The sequence below is a fragment of the Mytilus californianus genome, unplaced genomic scaffold (genome assembly GCF_021869535.1).
Source record: "Mytilus californianus isolate M0D057914Y unplaced genomic scaffold, xbMytCali1.0.p SCAF_8, whole genome shotgun sequence".
Taxonomy (NCBI): domain Eukaryota; kingdom Metazoa; phylum Mollusca; class Bivalvia; order Mytilida; family Mytilidae; genus Mytilus; species Mytilus californianus.
The window spans coordinates 3,965,117-3,987,706 of record NW_026262734.1 but is presented as its reverse complement, the minus strand read 5'-3'; the positions used below and the strand labels follow the sequence as shown (position 1 = coordinate 3,987,706).

Below are 22,590 nucleotides of genomic sequence, written 5' to 3'. Positions count from 1 at the left end.
TGTTTTATACTTTTATTCAGAAAGTTCTGGACATACAAAACCTAGGAAAGCTGTACAAAATAAATTCATTACCATGGGAACCCTTTCTTCCATTTTTATGACTTTGTGTATCAATCCTTGGTACAACTATAGTTTACTTGTTATTAATTAACTCTACCACAACAGAGTAGTTAATTTTCCAGGTCATTAGAAATAAGAAATTTCAGGTTTGTACTCATTATTGCAGTTCAAATAAATGTTTTTTAAGTAACAGTCTTCAGTAGTAGTTATACGATTAATGACTTATCCTATGGTCCTAATGGCATTGGCGGATCCAGAAATTTTCAAAAGGAGGGGCCCACTGACTGCCATAAGAGGGGGCCTACTTAGTCATGCTTCAGTGATTCCCTAAATAATCAACCAAATTTTTCCCACCAAAGGGGGGTCAGGCATTGAATTCCGATTTATTTTTGGTATGTAATTTCTCAAATAATAAACAAGAAAGTCACATTTTGTGCCTCAAAATCTTCTTTTTGTCAACATTGAAACCATTTAGAAGCGTACATAAAGTATAAATACGTCTAGTGTTTATGTTTGACATCAGGAGTATACATATGACGTCACAATGCTTAGATACCAAAGACAATGCAACAGTTTCGCAGACTTTTTCATTTATGGCATTTTTTAGCCAAAATATTTATTAAATGGAAATTAAATTAGAATGGAGATAACTGTATTGTATTTTAAGCTTGGCCTTCGTAAAACGTAGTTTTTACTGTCGCAAATTGAGTTTACCTAGCGAATCGTACAACAATTTGCTAATTGTATTCTGATCAGTACACTTTTTTAACAGAAATGTGAGGTATATTTCAATTGGACGGCAACCCATGAGCACAAAATCACAAAATACACAAAACAGGCAGATATTTACTAACACCTGAACCAAATTACCTTTGAATTCCCCTTTTCTGAATCTAAGCTGCATTCTGGGTAATATTTTTAAAAGTGTATTTCAAAGTGTTGTGATTGGTTAATACACCACAAACAAAACAAATCAACCAATGACGTGACATTATTTTTGTAAGTACAAACTATGAAATTACTGACTATTCCTATATATATATATATATATTGTGAAATGTTGAATTTCTAATTATTTTCCCCACACTTTTTCTCCTGTCCAATGAGAACTTTGTTTAATTCAGCAGGATAGGAATATTGCCTGACTTTCCCTGAACAAGTAGAGCTTAAATTGTTATATCTCATCTGTTATTGAAAGAAAAAACATGAAATATTTTCTCAATTAGAGGAAAAAATATGTGCTTGTTAGCCTTGAACTGGTTCTCTGTTTTATTGTTATTGTCCTTGCTTGTTTGTCCAACACAATTCTGACTGGTATTTCATTCATTACGGAAATGAACATATAGGTCTATTTGTTTTACAGTTCCATTTATAAATATAATAATTCTATCACTGACTGTGAATTAATTAACACAAATTAATTAATTCTGACAGAGATTTTTCTGTGGAGGTTTTCTCATCATTGAACGTTTTAGATCAATAACTGCAGTGTATTCCCCACATCTCGTAGATAGATCTTGTAGTATTGATCTAAGTTTAAATATCACCGTATGATAATGCTTGTGTCTACATATATTCTACAATTCCATTGCCGTACTTACAATTAGTTTAATTTCTATATATAAAGTATAGTGTTAAATCTGTTGTTTTATGGATAATAAATATTGTGAGAAGTAAACAACAATCTGTTTGGTAATGTATAACATTTTTTCCTGTTTGTTTACATTTTTCTAATGTCATTGATTTTTACTATCTACATTAAATGAGAATGGGGAATTTCAAAGAATAATAATTTATTTTGTGTTTTGTCATGTTTTCAAAGCAGCTGTTCTTTTCCAAGTACATTCTGTTATTAATGTCAAATTCATTGACCTTTTACGTCATACTCCATCCGCACGGTGACCTGTCAACTTCTCAGTACCTCCGTTGGGGATATTAAGCACTCCAAGTACATACTTATGCATCTCTTATAAATATAATATTTTAATATGCTATGGTTTCAAATAGGTATATAGATATATGTGTACCTAAATACCATTTTAATTCCTTGCAATGCCTGTTTTTAGATATTTTGTTTATAAAACATTGGAGAATTTTAAGATTATCTGAGCACCTCTGAGCTCTAGTGCCTCTACATGGGGAAAATTTGCCATAAATCCTGGTAAGGTGGCAGTTCTGTCAAACAATGTCTTATTGATAAGTTAAGTACTTTACTTCTTGATTCATGTTCTTGCTGACAGCTTAGTTATTATAACTTTTAGTATATTGTCTTATTTTATAATTACCGGTAGCTGTACTGATTTTTTTTCTAGCAAGTTGTACTGTAACATGGTACAATGTCTTGATATCTAGTAAGGTGTACTGTAACATGGTACAATGTCTTGATCTCTAGTAAGGTGTACTGTTACATGGTACAATGTCTTGATCTCTAGTAAGGTGTACTGTAACATGGAATACTGTCTTGTTCGCTAGGAAGTTGTATTGTTACATGGTACACTGTCTTGTTCTCTAGGAAGTTGTATTGTTACATGGTACACTGTCTTGTTCTCTAGGAAGTTGTATTGTTACATGGTACACTGTCTTGTTCTCTAGTAATTAAGTTGTACTGTTACATGGTACACTGTATTGTTCTCTAGTAAGTTATACTGTTACATGGAATACTGTCTTGTTCTCTAGTAAGTTGTACTGTAACATGGTACACTGTCTTGTTCTCTAGTAAGGTGTACTGTTACATGGTACACTGTCTTGTTCTCTAGTAAGGTGTACTGTAACATGGTTTATTGTTTTGTTCTCTGGTAAGTTATACTGTTACATGGTACACTGTCTTGTTCTCTAGTAAGTTGTACTGTAACATGGTACAATGTCTTGTTTTCTAGTAAGTTATACTATTACATGGTACACTGTCTTGTTCCTAGTAAGGTGTACTGTAACACGGAATACTGTCTTGTTCGCTAGTAAGGTGTACTGTAACATGGAATATTGTCTTGTATTCTAGTAAGTTGTACTGTTACATAGTACACTTTCTTGTTCTCTAGTAAGGTGTACTGTTACATGGTACAATGTCTTGATCTCTAGTAAGGTGTACTGTAACATGGAATACTGTCTTGTTCGCTAGGAAGTTGTACTGCAACATGGTATATTGTCTTGTTTTCTAGTAAGTTGTAATGTAACATGGTTTATTGTTTTGTTCTCTGGTAAGTTATACTGTAGCATGGAATACTGTCTTGTTCTCTAGTAAGTTATACTGTTACATGGTGCACTGTCTTGATCTCTAGTAAGTTGTACTGTTACATGGTACACTGTCTTGTTCTCTAGTAAGTTATACTGTTACATGATACACTGTCTTGTTCTCTAGTAAGTTATACTGTTACATGGTACACTGTCTTGTTCTCTAGTAAGGTGTACTGTTACATGGTACACTGTCTTGTTTTCTAGTAAGTTGTACTGTTACATGGTTTATTGTTTTGTTCTCTAGTAAGTTGTAATATAACATGGTTTATTGTTTTGTTCTCTAGTAAGTTATACTGTTACATGGTACACTGTCTTGTTCTCTAGTAAGTTGTACTGTAACATGGAATACTGTCTTGTTCGCTAGGAAGTTGTACTGCAACATGGTATATTGTCTTGTTCTCTAGTAAGTTGTAATGTAACATGGTTTATTGTTTTGTTCTCTAGTAAGTTATACTGTTACATGGTACACTGTCTTGTTCTCTAGTAAGTTGTACTGTAACATGGAATACTGTCTTGTTCGCTAGGAAGTTGTACTGCAACATGGTATATTGTCTTGTTCTCTAGTAAGTTGTAATGTAACATGGTTTATTGTTTTGTTCTCTGGTAAGTTATACTGTTACATGGTACACTGTCTTGTTCTCTAGTAAGTTGTACTGTAACATGGTACACTGTCTTGTTCTCTAGTAAGTTATACTGTTACATGGAATACTGTCTTGTTCTCTAGTAAGTTGTACTGTAACATGGTACACTGTCTTGTTCTCTAGTAAGGTGTACTGTAACATGGTTTATTGTTTTGTTCTCTGGTAAGTTATACTGTTACATGGTACACTGTCTTGTTCTCTAGTAAGTTATACTGTTACATGGAAAACTGTCTTGTTCTCTAGTAAGTTGTACTGTAACATGGTACACTGTCTTGTTCTCTAGTAAGGTGTACTGTAACATGGTTTATTGTTTTGTTCTCTGGTAAGTTATACTGTTACATGGTACACTGTCTTGTTCTCTAGTAAGTTGTACTGTAACATGGTACAATGTCTTGTTTTCTAGTAAGTTATACTATTACATGGTACACTGTCTTGTTCCTAGTAAGGTGTACTGTAACATGGAATACTGTCTTGTTCGCTAGTAAGGTGTACTGTAACATGGAATATTGTCTTGTTCTCTAGTAAGTTGTACTGTAACATAGTACACTTTCTTGTTCTCTAGTAAGGTGTACTGTTACATGGTACACTGTCTTGTTTTCTAGTAAGTTATACTATTACATGGTACACTGTCTTGTTCTCTAGTAAGGTGTACTGTTACATGGTACAATGTCTTGATCTCTAGTAAGGTGTACTGTAACATGGAATACTGTCTTGTTCGCTAGGAAGTTGTACTGCAACATGGTATATTGTCTTGTTCTCTAGTAAGTTGTAATGTAACATGGTTTATTGTTTTGTTCTCTGGTAAGTTATACTGTAGCATGGACTACTGTCTTGTTCTCTAGTAAGTTATACTGTTACATGGTGCACTGTCTTGATCTCTAGTAAGTTGTACTGTAACATAGTACACTTTCTTGTTCTCTAGTAAGTTGTAATGTAACATGGTTTATTGTTTTGTTCTCTAGGAAGTTATACTGTTACATGGAACACTGTCTTGTTCTCTAGTAAGTTATACTGTTACATGATACACTGTCTTGTTCTCTAGTAAGTTATACTGTTACATGGTACACTGTCTTGTTCTCTAGTAAGTTGTACTGTTACATGGTACACTGTCTTGTTCTCTAGTAAGTTGTACTGTTACGTGGTACTCTGTCTTGTTCTCTGGTAAGTTATACTGTTACATGGTACACTCTCTTGTTCTCTAGTAAGTTGTACTGTTACATGGTACACTTTCTTGTTCTCTAGTAAGGTGTACTGTTACATGGTACACTGTCTTGTTCTCTAGTAAGTTGTACTGTTACATGGTACACTGTCTTGTTCTCTAGTAAGTTATACTGTTACATGGTACACTGTCTTGTTCTCTAGTAAGTTGTACTGTTACATCGTACACTGTCTTGTTCTCTAGTAAGTTGAACCATAACATTGTACACTGTCTTGTCCTCTAGTAAGTTGTACTGTAACATGGTACACTGTCTTGTCCTCTAGTAAGTTGTACTGTAACATGGTACACTCTTGTTCTCTAGTAAGTTGTACTGTAACATGGTACACTATCTTGTTGTCTAGTAAGTTGTACTGTAACATGGTACAATGTCTTGATCTCTAGTAAGGTGTACTGTAACATGGAATACTGTCTTGTTCGCTAGGAAGTTGTACTGCAACATGGTATATTGTCTTGTTCTCTAGTAAGTTGTAATGTAACATGGTTTATTGTTTTGTTCTCTAGTTAGTTATACTGTTACATGGTACACTGTCTTGTTCTCTAGTAAGTTGTACTGTAACATGGAATACTGTCTTGTTCGCTAGGAAGTTGTACTGCAACATGGTATATTGTCTTGTTCTCTAGTAAGTTGTAATGTAACACGGTTTATTGTTTTGTTCTCTGGTAAGTTATACTGTTACATGGTACACTGTCTTGTTCTCTAGTAAGTTGTACTGTAACATGGTTTATTGTTTTGTTCTCTGGTAAGTTATACTGTTACATGGTACACTGTCTTGTTCTCTAGTAAGTTGTACTGTAACATGGTTTATTGTTTTGTTCTCTGGTAAGTTATACTGTTACATGGTACACTGTCTTGATCTCTAGTAAGTTGTACTGTAACATAGTACACGTTCTTGTTCTCTAGTAAGGTGTACTGTTACATGGTACACTGTCTTGTTTTCTAGTAAGTTATACTATTACATGGTACACTGTCTTGTTCCCTTATAAGGTGTACTGTTACATGGTACACTTTCTTGTTCTCTAGTAAGGTGTACTGTTACATGGTACACTTTCTTGTTCTCTAGTAAGGTGTACTGTTACATGGTACTCTTTCTTGTTCTCTAGTAAGTTGTATTGTTACATGTTACACTGTCTTGTTCTCTAGTAAGTTGTACTATTACATGGTTCACTGTCTTGTTTTCTAGTAAGTTGTACTGTTACATGGTACACTGTTTTGTTTTCTAGTAAGTTGTACTGTTACATGGTGCACTGTCTTGTTCTCTAGTAAGTTGTACTGTTACATGGTACACTGTCTTGTTCTCTAGTAAGTTGTACTGTTACATGGTACACTGTTTTGTTTTCTAGTAAGTTGTACTGTTACATGGTACACTGTTTTGTTTTCTAGTAAGTTGTACTGTTACATGGTTCACTGTCTTGTTTTCTAGTAAGTTGTACTATTACATGGTTCACTGTCTTGTTCTCTAGTAAGTTGTACTATTACATGGTTCACTGTCTTGTTTTCTAGTAAGTTGTACTGTTACATGGTACACTGTCTTGTTCTCTAGTAAGTTGTACTGTTACATGGTACACTGTCTTGTTCTCTAGTAAGTTATACTGTTACATGGTTCACTGTCTTGTTTTCTAGTAAGTTGTACTATTATATTGTACACTGTCTTGTTCTCTATTAAGTTGTACTGTTACATGGTACACTGTCTTGTTTTCTAGTAAGTTGTACTGTGACATGGCTCACTGTCTTGTTCTCTAGTAAGTTGTACTGTTATATTGTACACTGTCTTGTTTTTTAGTAAGTTGTACTGTTACATGGTTCACTGTTTTGTTCTCTTGTAGATTTGACTGTTATATGGTACACTGTCTTTTTTTTCTAGTAAGTTATACTGTTACATGGTTCACTGTCTTGTTCTAAACTAGTAAGTTGTACTGTTACATGGAATACTGTCTTGTTCTCTAGTAAGTTGTACTGTAACATGGTACACTGTTTTGTTTTCTAGTAAGTTGTACTGTTACATGGTACACTGTCTTGTTTTCTAGTAAATTGTACTATTACATGGTGCACTGTCTTGTCCTCTAGTAAGTTGTACTGTTACATGGTGCACTGTCTTGTCCTCTAGTAAGTTGTAATGTTACATGGTACACTGTCTTGTTTTCTAGTAAGTTATACTGTTACATGGTGCACTGTCTTGTTCTCTAGTAAGTTGTACTGTTACATGGTACACTGTCTTGTTCTCTGGTAAGTTGTACTGTTACATGGTACACTGTCTTGTTCTCTAGTAAGTTGTACTGTTACATGGTACACTGTCTTGTTTTCTAGTAAGTTATACTGTTACATGGTGCACTGTCTTGTTCTCTAGTAAGTTGTACTGTTACATGGTACACTGTCTTGTTTTCTAGTAAGTTGTACAGTTACATGGTACACTGTCTTGTCCTCTAGTAAGTTGTACTGTTACATGGTACACTGTCTTGTTTTCTAGTAAGTTGTACTGTTACATGGTACACTGTCTTGTTCTCTATTAAGTTGTACTGTAACATGGAATACTGTCTTGTTCTCTAGTAAGTTATACTGTTACATTGTACACTGTCTTGTTCTCTAGTAAGTTGTACTGTTACATGGTACACTATCTTGATCTCTAGTAAGTTGAACTGTTACATTGTACACTGTCTTGTTCTCTAGTAAGTTGTACTGTTACATGGTACACTGTCTTGATCTCTAGTAAGTTGTACTGTTACATGGTACACTGTCTTGATCTCTAGTAAGTTGTACTGTTACATGGTACACTGTCTTGTTCTCTAGTAAGGTGTACTGTTACATGGTACAATGTCTTGATCTCTAGTAAGTTGAACTGTAACATGGTACACTCTCTTGTTCTCTAGTAAGTTGTACTGTTACATGGTACACTTTCTTGTTCTCTAGTAAGGTGTACTGTTACATGGTACACTTTCTTGTTCTCTAGTAAGGTGTACTGTTACATGGTACTCTTTCTTGTTCTCTAGTAAGTTGTATTGTTACATGGTACAATGTCTTGATCTCTAGTAAGTTGAACTGTAACATGGTACACTCTCTTGTTCTCTAGTAAGTTGTACTGTTACATGGTACACTTTCTTGTTCTCTAGTAAGGTGTACTGTTACATGGTACACTGTCTTGTTCTCTAGTAAGGTGTACTGTTACATGGTACAATGTCTTGATCTCTAGTAAGTTGAACTGTAACATGGTACACTCTCTTGTTCTCTAGTAAGTTGTACTGTTACATGGTACACTTTCTTGTTCTCTAGTAAGGTGTACTGTTACATGGTACACTTTCTTGTTCTCTAGTAAGGTGTACTGTAACATGGAATACTGTCTTGTTCTCTAGTAAGTTGTACTGTTACATGGTTAACTGTCTTGTTTTCTAGTAAGTTGTACAGTTACATGGTACACTGTCTTGTCCTCTAGTAAGTTGTACTGTTACATGGTACACTGTCTTGTTTTCTAGTAAGTTGTACTGTTACATGGTACACTGTCTTGTTCTCTATTAAGTTGTACTGTAACATGGAATACTGTCTTGTTCTCTAGTAAGTTATACTGTTACATTGTACACTGTCTTGTTCTCTAGTAAGTTGTACTGTTAATGGGTACACTGTCTTGTTCTCTAGTAAGTTGTACTGTTACATGGTACTCTGTCTTGTTCTCTAGTAAGTTATACTGTTACATTGTACACTGTCTTGTTCTCTAGTAAGTTATACTGTAACATGGTACACTGTCTTGTCCTCTAGTAAGTTGTACTGTTACATGGAACACTGTCTTGTTCTCTAGTAAGTTGTACTGTTACATGGTACACTGTCTTGTTCTCTATTAAGTTGTACTGTAACATGGAATACTGTCTTGTTCTCTAGTAAGTTATACTGTTACATTGTACACTGTCTTGTTCTCTAGTAAGTTGTACTGTTACATGGTACACTGTCTTGTTCTCTAGTAAGTTGTACTGTTACATGGTATACTGTCTTGTTTTCTAGTAAGTTGTACTGTTACATGTTGTTCACTGTCTTGTTCTCTAGTAAGTTGTACTGTTACATGGTACACTGTCTTGTTCTCTAGTAAGTTGTACTGTTACATGGTTAACTGTCTTGTTCTCTAGTAAGTTGTACTGTTACATGGTACACTGTCTTGTTCTCTAGTAAGTTATACTGTTACATGGCACACTGTCTTGTTCTCTAGTAAGTTGTACTGTAACATGGTACACTGTCTTGTTCTTTAGTAAGTTATACTGTAACATTGTACACTGTCTTGTTTTCTAGTAAGTTGTACTGTTACATGGTTCACTGTCTTGTTCTCTAGTAAGTTGTACTGTTACATGGTTCACTGTCTTGTTCTCTAGTAAGTTTTACTGTTACATGTTGTACACTGTCTTGTTTTCTAGTAAGTTGTACTGTTACATGGTTCACTGTCTTGTTCTCTAGTAAGTTGTACTGTTACATGGTTCACTGTCTTGTTCTCTAGTAAGTTGTACTGTTACATGGTACACTGTCTTGTTCTCTAGTAAGTTGTACTGTTACATGGTTCACTGTCTTGTTCTCTAGTACGTTGTACTGTTACATGGTACACTGTCTTGTTCTCTAGTAAGTTATACTGTTACATGGTACACTGTCTTGTTCTCTAGTAAGTTGTACTGATACATGGTTCACTGTCTTGTTTTCTAGTAAGTTATACTGTTACATGGTACACTGTCTTGTTCTCTAGTAAGTTGTACTTTTACATGGTACACTGTCTTGTTCTCTAGTAAGTTGTACTGTTACATGGTTCACTGTCTTGTTCTCTAGTACATTTACTGTTACATTGTACACTGTCTTGTCCTCTAGTAAGTTGTACTGTTACATGGTACACTGTCTTGTTCTCTATTAAGTTGTACTGTTACAAGTACACTGTCTTGTTCTCTAGTAAGTTGTACTGTTACATGGTTCACTGTCTTGTTCTCTAGTAAGTTATACTGTTACATGGTACACTGTCTTGTTCTCTAGTAAGTTATACTGTTACATGGTACACTGTCTTGTTCTCTAGTAAGTTGTACTGTTACATGGTTCACTGTCTTTTTCTCTAGTAAGTTGTACTATTACATTGTACACTGTCTTGTTCTCTAGTAAGTTGAACCATAACATTGTACACTGTCTTGTCCTCTAGTAAGTTGTACTGTAACATGGTACACTGTCTTGTCCTCTAGTAAGTTGTACTGTTACATGGTACACTGTCTTGTCCTCTAGTAAGTTGTACTGTAACATGGTACACTGTCTTGTCCTCTAGTAAGTTGTACTGTTACATGGTACACTGTCTTGTTCTCTATTAAGTTGTACTGTTACAAGTACACTGTCTTGTTCTCTATTAAGTTGTACTGTAACATGGAATACTGTCTTGTTTTCTAGTAAGTTATACTGTTACATGATATACTGTCTTGTTCTCTAGTAAGTTGTACTGTTACATGGTACACTGTCTTGTTCTCTAGTAAGTTATACTGTTACATGGTACACTGTCTTGTTCTCTAGTAAACTGTACTGTTACATGGTACACTGTCTTGTTCTCTAGTAAGTTATACTGTTACATGGTACACTGTCTTGTTCTCTAGTAAGTTGTACTGTTACATGGTACACTGTCTTGTTCTCTAGTAAGTTATACTGTAACATGGTACACTGTCTTGTCCTCTAGTAAGTTGTACTGTTACATGGTACACTGTCTTGTTCTCTAGTAAGTTGTACTGTAACATGGTACACTGTCTTGTTCTCTAGTAAACTGTACTGTTACATGGTACACTGTCTTGTTCTCTATTAAGTTGTACTGTTACAAGTACACTGTCTTGTTCTCTATTAAGTTATACTGTTACATGGTACACTGTCTTGTTCTCTAGTAAGTTGTACTGTTACATGGTTCACTGTCTTGTTCTCTAGTAAGTTAAACTGCTACATGGTACACTGTCTTGTTCTCTAGTAAGTTGTACTGTTACATGGTACACTGTCTTGTTCTCTAGTAAGTTGTACTGTAACATGGTACACTGTCTTGATCTCTAGTAAGGTGTACTGTAACATGGAATACTGTCTTGTTTTCTAGTAAGTTATACTGTTACATGATATACTGTCTTGTTCTCTAGTAAGTTGTACTATTATATTGTACACTGTCTTGTTCTCTAGTAAGTTGTACTGTTACATGGTACACTGTCTTGTTCTCTATTAAGTTGTACTGTTACATGGTGCACTGTCTTGTTCTCTAGTAAGTTATACTGTTACATGGTACACTGTCTTGTTCTCTAGTAAGTTGTACTGTTACATGGTACACTGTCTTTTTCTCTAGTAAGTTGTACTATTACATTGTACACTGTCTTGTCCTCTAGTAAGTTATACTGTTACATGTTGTACACTGTCTTGTTCTCTAGTAAGTTGTACTGTTACATGGTTCACTGTTTTGTTCTCTAGTAAGTTAAACTGTTACATGTTGTACACTGTCTTGTTCTCTAGTAAGTTATACTGTTACATGTTGTACACTGTCTTGTTCTCTGGTAAGTTATACTGTTACATGTTGTACACTGTCTTGTTCTCTAGTAAGTTATACTGTTACATGGTGCACTGTCTTGTTCTCTAGTAAGTTGTACTGTTACATGGTACACTGTCTTGTTCTCTAGTAAGTTATACTGTTACATGGTTCACTGTCTTGTTCTCTAGTAAGTTATACTGTTACATGGTTCACTGTCTTGTTCTCTAGTAAGTTGTACTGTAACATGGTACACTGTCTTGTTCTCTAGTAAGTTGTACTGTTACATGGTTCACTGTCTTGTTCTCTAGTAAGTTATACTGTTACATGGTGCACTGTCTTGTTCTCTAGTAAGTTGTACTGTTACATGGTACACTGTCTTGTTCTCTAGTAAGTTATACTGTTACATGGTTCACTGTCTTGTTCTCTAGTAAGTTATACTGTTACATGGTTCACTGTCTTGTTCTCTAGTAAGTTGTACTGTAACATGGTACACTGTCTTGTTCTCTAGTAAGTTGTACTGTTACATGGTTCACTGTCTTGTTCTCTAGTAAGTTGTACTGTTACATGGTACACTGTCTTGTCCTCTAGTAAGTTGTACTGTTACATGGTTCACTGTCTTGTTCTCTAGTAAGTTGTACTGTTACATGGTACACTGTCTTGTTCTCTAGTAAGTTTTCACCGGCACTAAATATTTCGGGTTCAACAAGTTGTATGTGTAGGCTTACTCTCAACTCTACCTATCAACAATATTTGATGTGAAAGTGAAATGCACAGTAACAACGTGAACACTCCAAGTTTAGAAGCTAGTTGAGCAATGCAGGATTTCTCATGAACCTCTCTACTAAAAAGATTCTGACTAATTAGGTACTGATTTTTGGATGGTCTGGTCAAATATTAAATAGAAAAGCTCATCAAAGTCAAAAAGAGTTGGTGAGATGGCAGAAGTGTTGAATGATTTTTATTGTTAACAATGAAATAATTCACTTACTAGAGAGTGATTAACAGGTACTTGTTTTAATCATTTGGTAATCAACAGGTGCTTGTTTTAATCATTTAGTAATCAACAGGTGCTTGTTTTAATCATTTAGTAATCAACAGTTGTGTTCTTATTACAAGTACAACAGGTTAACACAGGTACATGTTGTTTATATTTTCTGCCAGAGTACTTAACACAGATATGAATAAATGGAGTCGTCAACGAGACAGCAATCAAACAACACATAAACAAGAGACATGTTTCTTTACAATTTCTTTGTCTAAATTCCACAGATCACATACATCACATACACATAGATACAATAAATTCTTTTGAGATCTTAAAATAGTTTCTGTTAACTTTTTGATAGATTATCAGTGTTAATGTATTTATTTATGATATATAATGTAGCTTATGATTTGAGGATGGATATTGTTTTGAAGATCATGAAGATGTAGTTTGTATTTTGAAGATGATATTGATACACATGTATGCCAAAATTTACAGAAAGGTTAATTTCAGATTGTTAGAGGATTTGGCTGATTAATTACAAGATATAAATACTAGTTCCTTAATTAAATCCACATCATTTGGACTCTGTTGGAAAGTTGTCCCTTTGGCAATCATACCACATCTCCTTATTCTATATAGGATACATTTGCAGGTTTTTGAAAAAAAGGAAATTTACAAAAAAGGAAAAAATAGCCCTATTAATATTTGATTATGTAGCATCTAACATGTCAAAGATATCGGTAGAATCTCTGATGACATAGAAAGATATCGGTAGAATCTCTGATGACATAAAAAGATATCGGTAGAATCTCTGATGACATAAAAAGATATCGGTAGAATCTCTGATGACATAAAAAGATATCAGTTGAATCTCTGATGACATAAATAGATATCAGTCGAATCTCTGATGACATAAAAAGATATCAGTAGAATCTCTGATGACATAAAAAGATACCGGTAGAATCTCTGATGACATAAAAAAATATCAGTAGAATCTCTGATGACATAAAAAGATATCAGTCGAATCTCTGATGACATAAAAAGATATCGGTAGAATCTCTGATGACATAAAAAGATACCGGTAGAATCTCTGATGACATAAAAAAATATCGGTAGAATCTCTGATGACATAAAAAGATATCGATAGAATCTCTGATGACATGAAAAGATATAGGTAGAATCTCTGATGACATAAAAAGATATCAGTAGAATCTCTGATGACATAAAAAGATATCGGTAGAATCTCTGATGACATAAAAAGATATCTGGATTATGTAGAATTCTAAAGATATTTGAAATATCATTATTTAAGTAAGCTCTAATGGATCTAACAGAACTGTGGTCAAAACTTAAAACTTATAATAATTAAGGATTAGGTATAACTTCTAAAAATATCTAAAATAGGTGAATATGTGAAAGGTAGATTATAAAAAGACAATAATATTTAGATTTGAAAAGATTAGATAGAATTTTTTTAGATACATGAAATAATTGGACAAGGACAAATTTTCCAAGGTATTTAGAATATCAAGATTAGGTGACATTTTTATGGATACATGGAAAATATTAAGATAAAGGTAAAATTTCTAAAATTATAACATATAAACATTCAATGAAGGAGGTAATTATGTCAAATCAAATAGCTAAAAGATTTCTATCAAAGCTATTAAGTGTTTTTTGTAGAGAAACCATTTATTTTTCCATTACTGTGTTGATGTTGTCTGATTAACTTATAACATTTTCTCACATCACTTATTTTGTCTTTGAACTGTCTATCTTCCCCTCCATAACACCATTATTCATTCTCTGACCTAATCAACGGCAGTTTTTTTTTTTTTGTTATTCCAGTATGTGGTTTCCTGACTAAAATCTTGTGTTGTTTCATTGATCTTACAAAAACTAACAGATATATGTCTATTTCTAAATGTCAAAGTTCAAAATTCCAAGTTTTGTGCTTATTATAGTATTTATTTTGGTAAAATGTCAGAGTTTAGAGTGTGGAAATGTGTTAATTTATTTATATTTAAGATATTTGTTTAGAAGGATAACTTTTTTTTTTCAAAGATTATAAATAGTTTGAATGGATTCATTGTTAAACTGAAGAAAGGTTCAGGTCAGTGATTATTTTCTGCTTAATTACATGACCCTGTAACATTCCAATTTTTACTTTAGAAGGTATCATCCCTCTTTTTATGTCAGCTTTTGGAAAATTATCCATCTTTTGTTAAATCTCTAACTGTAATGTGTGTATGTATATATAATGACACCAAACAGCTTATCTTCAGCAGAAAAGGCTTAAAAAGTTTCTAAATGATGGATTTTTTGTTTTATTGTGTTGTTTGACATGTTTGATAACAGCTGTACCTCTCAAATGCAGATAACTGTTTAGGACTACATTTTATTACATGTACAATAATAAGTGGAGGTCAGGGGATCACTGAACTCTTGTTTCCTGTATTTATTTAACTTGCAGGAAAATTTTCCAAATTATTTTTAGATCTTCAATAAAATTTTGAGTATCCTTGCTTCATGTGGTACTTTAAGGTTACAACTTTTTTCTTTGTATCTCTTAAAAAAATTGGTTCGAGCAAAAAGGATATACTATCAAAGTTAGGTACTTGGATGTTAGATATCTTGGGGAAAAAACACGGCACATTTCCTGTATATAAGTTCATTTTGGTGTAAATCACTTTTCTACTAGTCATAGAATGTAAATAAAAACTTAATGTTAAAATATTTAAATCTCCTTAAAATGCGGAGTAATGGTGTTTGTATTATAAATCAAACTTTAACATTGTGGAAAATATTTGTGTAATTTCATTATTCAACTTTAATAAATTGCTGTAAATTCAGGAATTTTTGAGTGCATTTATATGGCGATTGTTGAACAATTGATTAAAATGTGTTATTAATTATTGCGATTAATTATTGCGATTTCAAGAAATACTGTATACAAATATAAAATGGACTAGTTTTTATTTTAGCGAAACCTACTCTCTTGCAATTAAAGCATGGCAAAAATTTCTCCATGTACACAGTAATCAAAAATAAAAGCGACAGAACATTGTTATGTTTTTTCTGTTTGTTTGGTTGCTGTCTTATCATCCATCGTCTTTGAATATTCAAATAGAAATAAATATGCAAACATATTTACCAGGTATATATAATGCTTGTCAAAAGTAAATGAGATAGTTTGGATATACATGTATGTTATTTGATTTTAATTACTGAATGATTTAAATCCCATTTTTTAATTAAAGTAATGTTTTTGTTACCTATAGATAATACTGGATAAAACATGTTTTTCAAACCAACATTGTTATTATTTAAACTATGTACAGATTTCTCAACCCCATTTATAGTTTGCTTACATTTCTAAAATGATGTGTGGTATGTAAACATGTAAAATATTTTAAATTATCTTTACACGATTACACTGCAAGATTATTCATATTGGACTTTGAACGTTTTCTTTTGGTTTTTTTTTTATTTGAGAAGGTAAGGTTTTGTCACTTTCATGGAAATTTAGAGAAGGCAATTAAAAATGAAATACAAATAAAGAATGGTTTCAGTTTATGTAAAATTGCAAACATAAATTTGTGTACACTGACATTTTCTTTGTACTGTAACAGAATGGTATCAAGATTTTTTAAGGCAGTAAAGTTAAATGAGTTCTTATTTCACATTTCACAATTGGTGCATATTTTGTATGATTGTAAATATAACAACTAATATAAAAACAGGGTGATGTGGTATGATTGCCAATGATGTTTTGTCTATTTTTGGCTTGTATTGGGGTGATAGCAATCCAGATATTTCTATACCTTATATATACTGCTTTACTAAATTCTTGGGATTATATTAGGACAATAGGGAAAATTATCATTGAAGCCATAACAAAATAAAATAAAATTGATTGCAAAAACAGAGGAAAAAAATACGAGAATATGAAAATAAGAAGATGTGGTATGATTGCCAATGAGACAACTCTTCAAAAGAGACCATATGACACAGAAATTAACAACTGTAGGTCACTGTACGGCCTTCAACAATGAGCAAAGCCCATACTGCATAGTCAGCTATAAAAGGCCCTGAAATGATAAATGTAAAACAATTCAAAAGAGAAAACTAATGGCCTAATTTATGTATAAAATAATGAACGAAAAACAAATATGTTACACAGCAACAAACGATAACCACTGAATTACAGGCTCCTGACTTGGGACAACCACATACAGAATGTGGCGGGGTTTAACTCGTTTGAAGGTGCCAACCCTCACCTAATAAATCTGGGACAGTGATGTGTCAGTACAACATAAGAACAAACTATAAAAATCAGTTGAAAAAGGCTTAACTCATCAGATGGATACAAATAGAAATACATCTAACAAAAACATAGAGTAGATGTGGACGGGTACTTATACATCCCCACAACAAAAAAACACTAACAGATCTGAGAGTACTCACAGTTACTGACAGCTAGTTTTGCTAGTTGAGTGATCAAAGCTTAAGAAGCATCTAGATTTAGGTACAGACTATTTCCTTGTACATATATAGGTACAACTGCATTGCATTCCATATTAATACGTGTACCTGCAGTTTTAATGTACCATGTTAATTCCAGTAGAGTGATGTTGACATTAATCAACTATAAACTACAGTTTAAGTAGCATGGTTCCATACCTACTACTTAATGCATTTCTAAAAAATAATAAAATCTACAATTAAAACAATTGTTAAGTAAAGAGAAGGGGAAAGTGTTAACTCTGGACTGGACTGGACTGGACTCGTGGATTTCACCAATGGACTGGGCTGGAATGTTAAGACTTGACTGGAAAGCACTTAAATTAAAAAGAAAATTAATTGATTATCTTTATTATTTAAGATAAGTCCATTGGTCGATTCAAAGAGTCCAGTCCATTCCTGTCAGGACTTTACACTTTACCTAAAAGAAGTGAAGAAACCTTTCTTGTATTAGTCAGGTGGTTCTTGTCAGATTTATAGAATTTTGATAATATATATAATGAATATTTATTGTAAGGTCGAATAATTTTGGTTTATCTATTTATGATTAGGTTATATTTCTTTATTAGTTTTCTCAATGTTATTAAACTTCAATAATTAAATACAGCTAATGAGTTATAATTTCAGACAACCTTAAAATAAATTAATTTAATGGTTTATCCATTGTATGTACTCTTACAATTGGGATAATAAGATTTAACATACAAGTATCCATTTACTCTTAATACACGATTACGATCTTGTATCTGTAAATGCATGGGACATTTAAATTTTTTTAGTATGTGAGTCTACTATGATGAGTTACAGATCAAGTTTACCTTTGGTTCTGCTCCACTGATTTTTGCCCAAATTACAGACATTGGACTTTGAAAATTTCCACTCCTAAAAATGGCTTCAACCTTTTTCTGCGAGCGGGGCCATTGGTATCATTCCGACACATCTAGTTATAGCTCACCTGGCCCAAAGGGCCAAGTGAGCTTTTCTCATCACTTGGCATCCGTCGTCCGTTATAGTCGTCGTCTGTTAACTTTTACAAAAATCTTCTCTTCTGAAACTACTGGGCCAAATTTAACCAAACTTGGCCACAATCATCATTAAGGTATCTAGTTTAAAAAATTTGTCTGATGATCCTGCCCGCCAACCAAGATGGCCCCCATGGCTAAAAATAGAACATAGGGGTAAAATGTAGATTTTGGCTTATATCTCTGAAACCAAAGCATTTAGAGCAAATCTGACACATGGTAAAATTGTTCATCAGGTCAAGATCTATCTGCCCTGTACTTTTCAGACGCATCAGACAACCCCTTGTTTGGTTGCTGCCCCTGAATTGGTAATTTTAAGGAAATTTTGCAGTTTTTGGTTATTATCTTGAATATTATAATAGATAGAGATAAACTGTAAACAGCAAAAATGTTCAGCAAAGTAAGATCTACAAATAAGTCAAACATGACCAAAATTGTCAATTGACCCCTTAAGGAGTTATTACCCTTTAAAGGCAATTTTTCACAATTTTTCGTAAAGTTTTGTAATCTTTTCCAAAAATCTTCTCCTCTGAAACTAATAGGCCAAGTTTAACCATGGCTAAAAAATAGAACATATGGGTAAAAAGTATTGTCTACTATTTTGAAAGCAGTCATGAATAGAGAAAATCTGACAAGGACAGAAATGTTCAGAATGTTGAGCTCTACCAATTGTCCATTTACTTCAAAACTGTCAGACGATTTCTTTTATGAGTTATTGTCCTTAAATGACAAATTTTAACTTTTTTTTCAGTTTTGCCTATTATCTTGAAAACTATAAAAGATAGAGAGAAACTTTAAATTACAAAAATGATCAGCAAGACAATTTCTACAAATAAGTCTGCATTGTTGAAATTGTCAGTCACCGCCTTATTACAGTTTTTGCCCTTTGATGACGATTTTTACCAATTTTTTGCGTTTTTGCCTAAAAATTATAATAGATAGATAGAAACTTAAATAAGCAAAAATGATCAGCAAGTCATGGACAACAATTAAGACAAAATAGAGAAAATTGTCCTACGACTCCTTATTGGAGTTATTGCCCATTAATGACGATTTTCACCCTTTTTTTTTGCGTTTTGCCTTATATGATAAAAATTATAATAGATAAATTAAGTATACACTTTAAATCACTAAAATTAGCAGCAAGGTAAGATCTACTAACAATTAAATTTTGCTGATAAAGTTAGTAGACTGTCACTTTTTAAAGGAGTGATTGCCCTTAATTTTTAACCCTCTTATGTGTTTTGAGCAAAAAATTAAAGAAGATAGAGAGAAACTAAACAGACTAAATGATCAGCAATACAAAATCAACAAAACAGAGATTTTTGTCATGAATTCTATTCTCGTCTATAATGTTGGAGAGTGTCCTTTGTTGAATATGCACATAGACCAAGGTGAGCGACACAGGCTCTTTAGAGCCTCTAGTTTTATTATTTTTTATTAATTTAAGTGATGAACAGTTAATTGTTGCAAGTTGACCATTGAGAAATGTCATAATCTCTGATGAAATTTTATGTTAGTTTTTGGAGTAGGCATTTGTTTGGATTGGATAACACTAAGTTGTTTACATGAATACAAAATAGAGTACTACAAGGATCATGCTAGGAGTCTATATAATTGGCATAGGTCTGACAGCTAACATCTTGTTAAAAATAAGTTCAAACCTGCAAATTAAAAAAAAGAAATTGAGGTTTCCATTATTATTTCTATTATCTTGAGAACTATAAAAGGTAGAGTGAAACTTTTAAAGCAACAATGATCAGCTGACCTCATTAAGGATTTAAAGCATTCATTGATTTTTTCGACAGTTAGGTTCAGTCTGTGGTTAAAAGTTTTTTTATAGACATCAAAAATAACTTTTTGTCAAACCTTCATGGAATTTTATGAAATTTAGACAGAGGCTTGTTTTAATGACCAAGACGGTATCTAGAGGAAAATTTTTATTTTCATTTTTCCATTTTACCGATAAATGGACCTAGTTTTTTTACAGTTAACAAAAGTGAATCATAGCCTATGGGGATCTTTGGTAGAAGTTATCAGGGTTCTTATAGATGTGGCTTCCAATAAGTATCAATCTTCACCAAATATTTTGCATTTTTGGGTCTTATCTCAAAAATCCAATAGATACAGAGAAATTGAACCTCTATCAAAATGATCAGGAAGATAAGATCTTCAAAAATATCATCATATCTGAAATTGTCAGTAAACTCCTCGAGGAGTTAAATTTGCTCCTTTAAACCATTTTTTGTATTTTTTGCTCTTTAAAATCTTGAAAACAAAATAGATAGAGGAAAAGCGTATCCTGGTAAAATGATCAGAGAGATAAGATCTTTAAATGGGCAAACATAAATGAGTTTGTTGATTTTATTATGTTGTATATTTTTACTAGGTGAGCGATTCAGGCTCCTGGAGCCTCTAGTATTTTTTAGTGTTTGGCCATGGTGTTGTCTGTTTCTATTAGACTGATGGTTTATGATTGCCCCCTGGAATCTTCTCCATTGTATTTGTTAGAAAATAATTATAAAAATATGAACCTTCTTAGATTCAGGCCTGAAACTTTAATTCCAATATCAGATTTCATGACTTTTCTGGTTGGATTTTTCAGAATGTTTTCAAACAGGAATTTGATGAAATCTCACATAACTTCTTACTTTGTCCCACTTCTATATGAAACGTACAACAGCTTTTAATGCGGTTCACGTTTAAATTCTTTGTTTGATTAAACTACATGTATATCCATTTTAACTTCAGTTGTTTTTCATGTTCTTTTGCTTTCAAATTTTACTTCAATTAAAAATGAAGGGGTGGTTGAGTGGAGTGCACTCGAAACCAATACAAATAAGTTATCATTTAAATCAACATCTTTGCTAGCTAAAAGTTATGATCTGGCTCTCTCTCATCATCGTAAAGAGGAGGGGATGGATGGTAACCCTTGCACGGTAAGATGAACGTCAAAGGAACAGTGCTTGTTTTTATTGTGCCAGTTACTTGAAGGTTTTAAATAATCAGCAAAGGAGTCTATCTATATAGAACTATCAAGATGGATCCTTTTTATGCCCTTCCTAGGGGCATTATGTTTTTCGGTCTGTGCGTCCGTTCGTTCATCTGCCCGTTCGTTCGTCCGTCCGTTAGTCCGTCCGTCCGTCTGTCCCGCTTCAGGTTAAAGTTTTTGGTCAAGGTAGTTTTTGATGAAGTTGAAGTCCAATCAACTTGAACTTAGTACACATGTTACCTATGATATGATCTTTCTCATTTTAATGTCAAATTAGAGTTTTGACCCCAATTTCACGGTCCACTGAACATAGAAAATGATAGTTGGAGTGGGGCATCCGTGTACTATGGACACATTCTTGTTTGTGAATGTCTAGGGTTAAAATGGCAAAAATAATCTCTAGCATCAATTTAATCTTTGAGAGAGGTCATAATCGGGACAAGAAAACCTGGAACATAAAACTTTGCGAACAAGTGTGACCCCTGAGTAAGAAATTGTGAAAAAGTAAATTCAGGAAGATAAATTAAATGCTTGACAGTATGGTTATGAGTTTAGTTATAACCACACAGCCATAATCACCTTTCTACTACCAAGTTGGTTAAATAATGAATTTGACTAAAAAAAAATAATACTGGTCTTTGACTTCTAGGCAATATTACAACGGTTCTTGCATTTATGATGACACTTAAGCTTTTAAAGTATGTAACTTATATGGACATTAAAATTGAACTTTGATTAGGATCAAGTGATTGAAAAAACTTTAGATTTTAAAGGAAAAATCTGTCACTAATAACTTAATTACAAAGAAAACCGGTGAAGTCATTCTACAAATTTGGTCAATCCAGGTCTGAAAATTTTCTTAATACTGTATAACAACTGTAAATAGCCAGACAATAACAGGTCGAAATAAAATTGGATTGAAATTGTATTTTATGTATGGAAGTAAAAATTGTATCGAAATATAAAGTTTCACATTGATATACATGATATATTACATGTTAAAATTGCCTGTTTAGAATGTAATTTGTGTGAAGTATCATGGGATAAAGAAGCCATTAGTATGGCCTGTTAAGCCATACCATAAGAGACATCAAATGTTGGCCTATAATTATGAACAAACCCTATAAAGCTTGATGAAATAATTACTGTATGTCGCTTGGGGGGAGGAATGTAGTGTTGTCAGATGATAACAAATTACAAATAGAATGGCAGGTATATTAATTAATGTGAAATTTATGATATACTTAGTACACTTTATGTAACTTTTTTCTGACTAAAGAACTCAGCTGATTACCATATTGGAAATACAAAAGAAAATGATTGATACAGTATACGTAGTTTTATCGTTTTCATTATTATATTTTTATTGATAAATGTTAAACTCTCCAGAGTGCATTTATAAATGGAGATAAAATATGAGTAGATTTA

The 22,590-nt window shown here is 33.0% G+C and overlaps 2 protein-coding genes across 5 annotated transcripts in view; one reads left to right on the top strand and one right to left on the bottom strand.

The window, feature by feature from the left end:
* LOC127712256 (protein retinal degeneration B-like) overlaps positions 1-22,590 on the top strand; it is an 88,615-nt gene that overhangs the window by 11,338 nt on the left and 54,687 nt on the right. The window contains exon 1 of one of the 4 annotated variants that reach the window (XM_052218595.1): positions 1,616-1,752. The exons of the other annotated variants lie outside the window; for them this stretch is intronic. The gene's annotated coding sequence lies outside the window, so the exon portion shown is untranslated. Of the gene's footprint in view, positions 1-1,615; positions 1,753-22,590 lie in introns of those variants that run through there. 4 annotated transcript variants of the gene reach the window in all.
* Positions 1-22,590, bottom strand: part of LOC127712273 (WD repeat and SOCS box-containing protein 1-like) — a 141,065-nt gene that overhangs the window by 81,452 nt on the left and 37,023 nt on the right. The gene's annotated exons all lie outside the window — the stretch shown is intronic.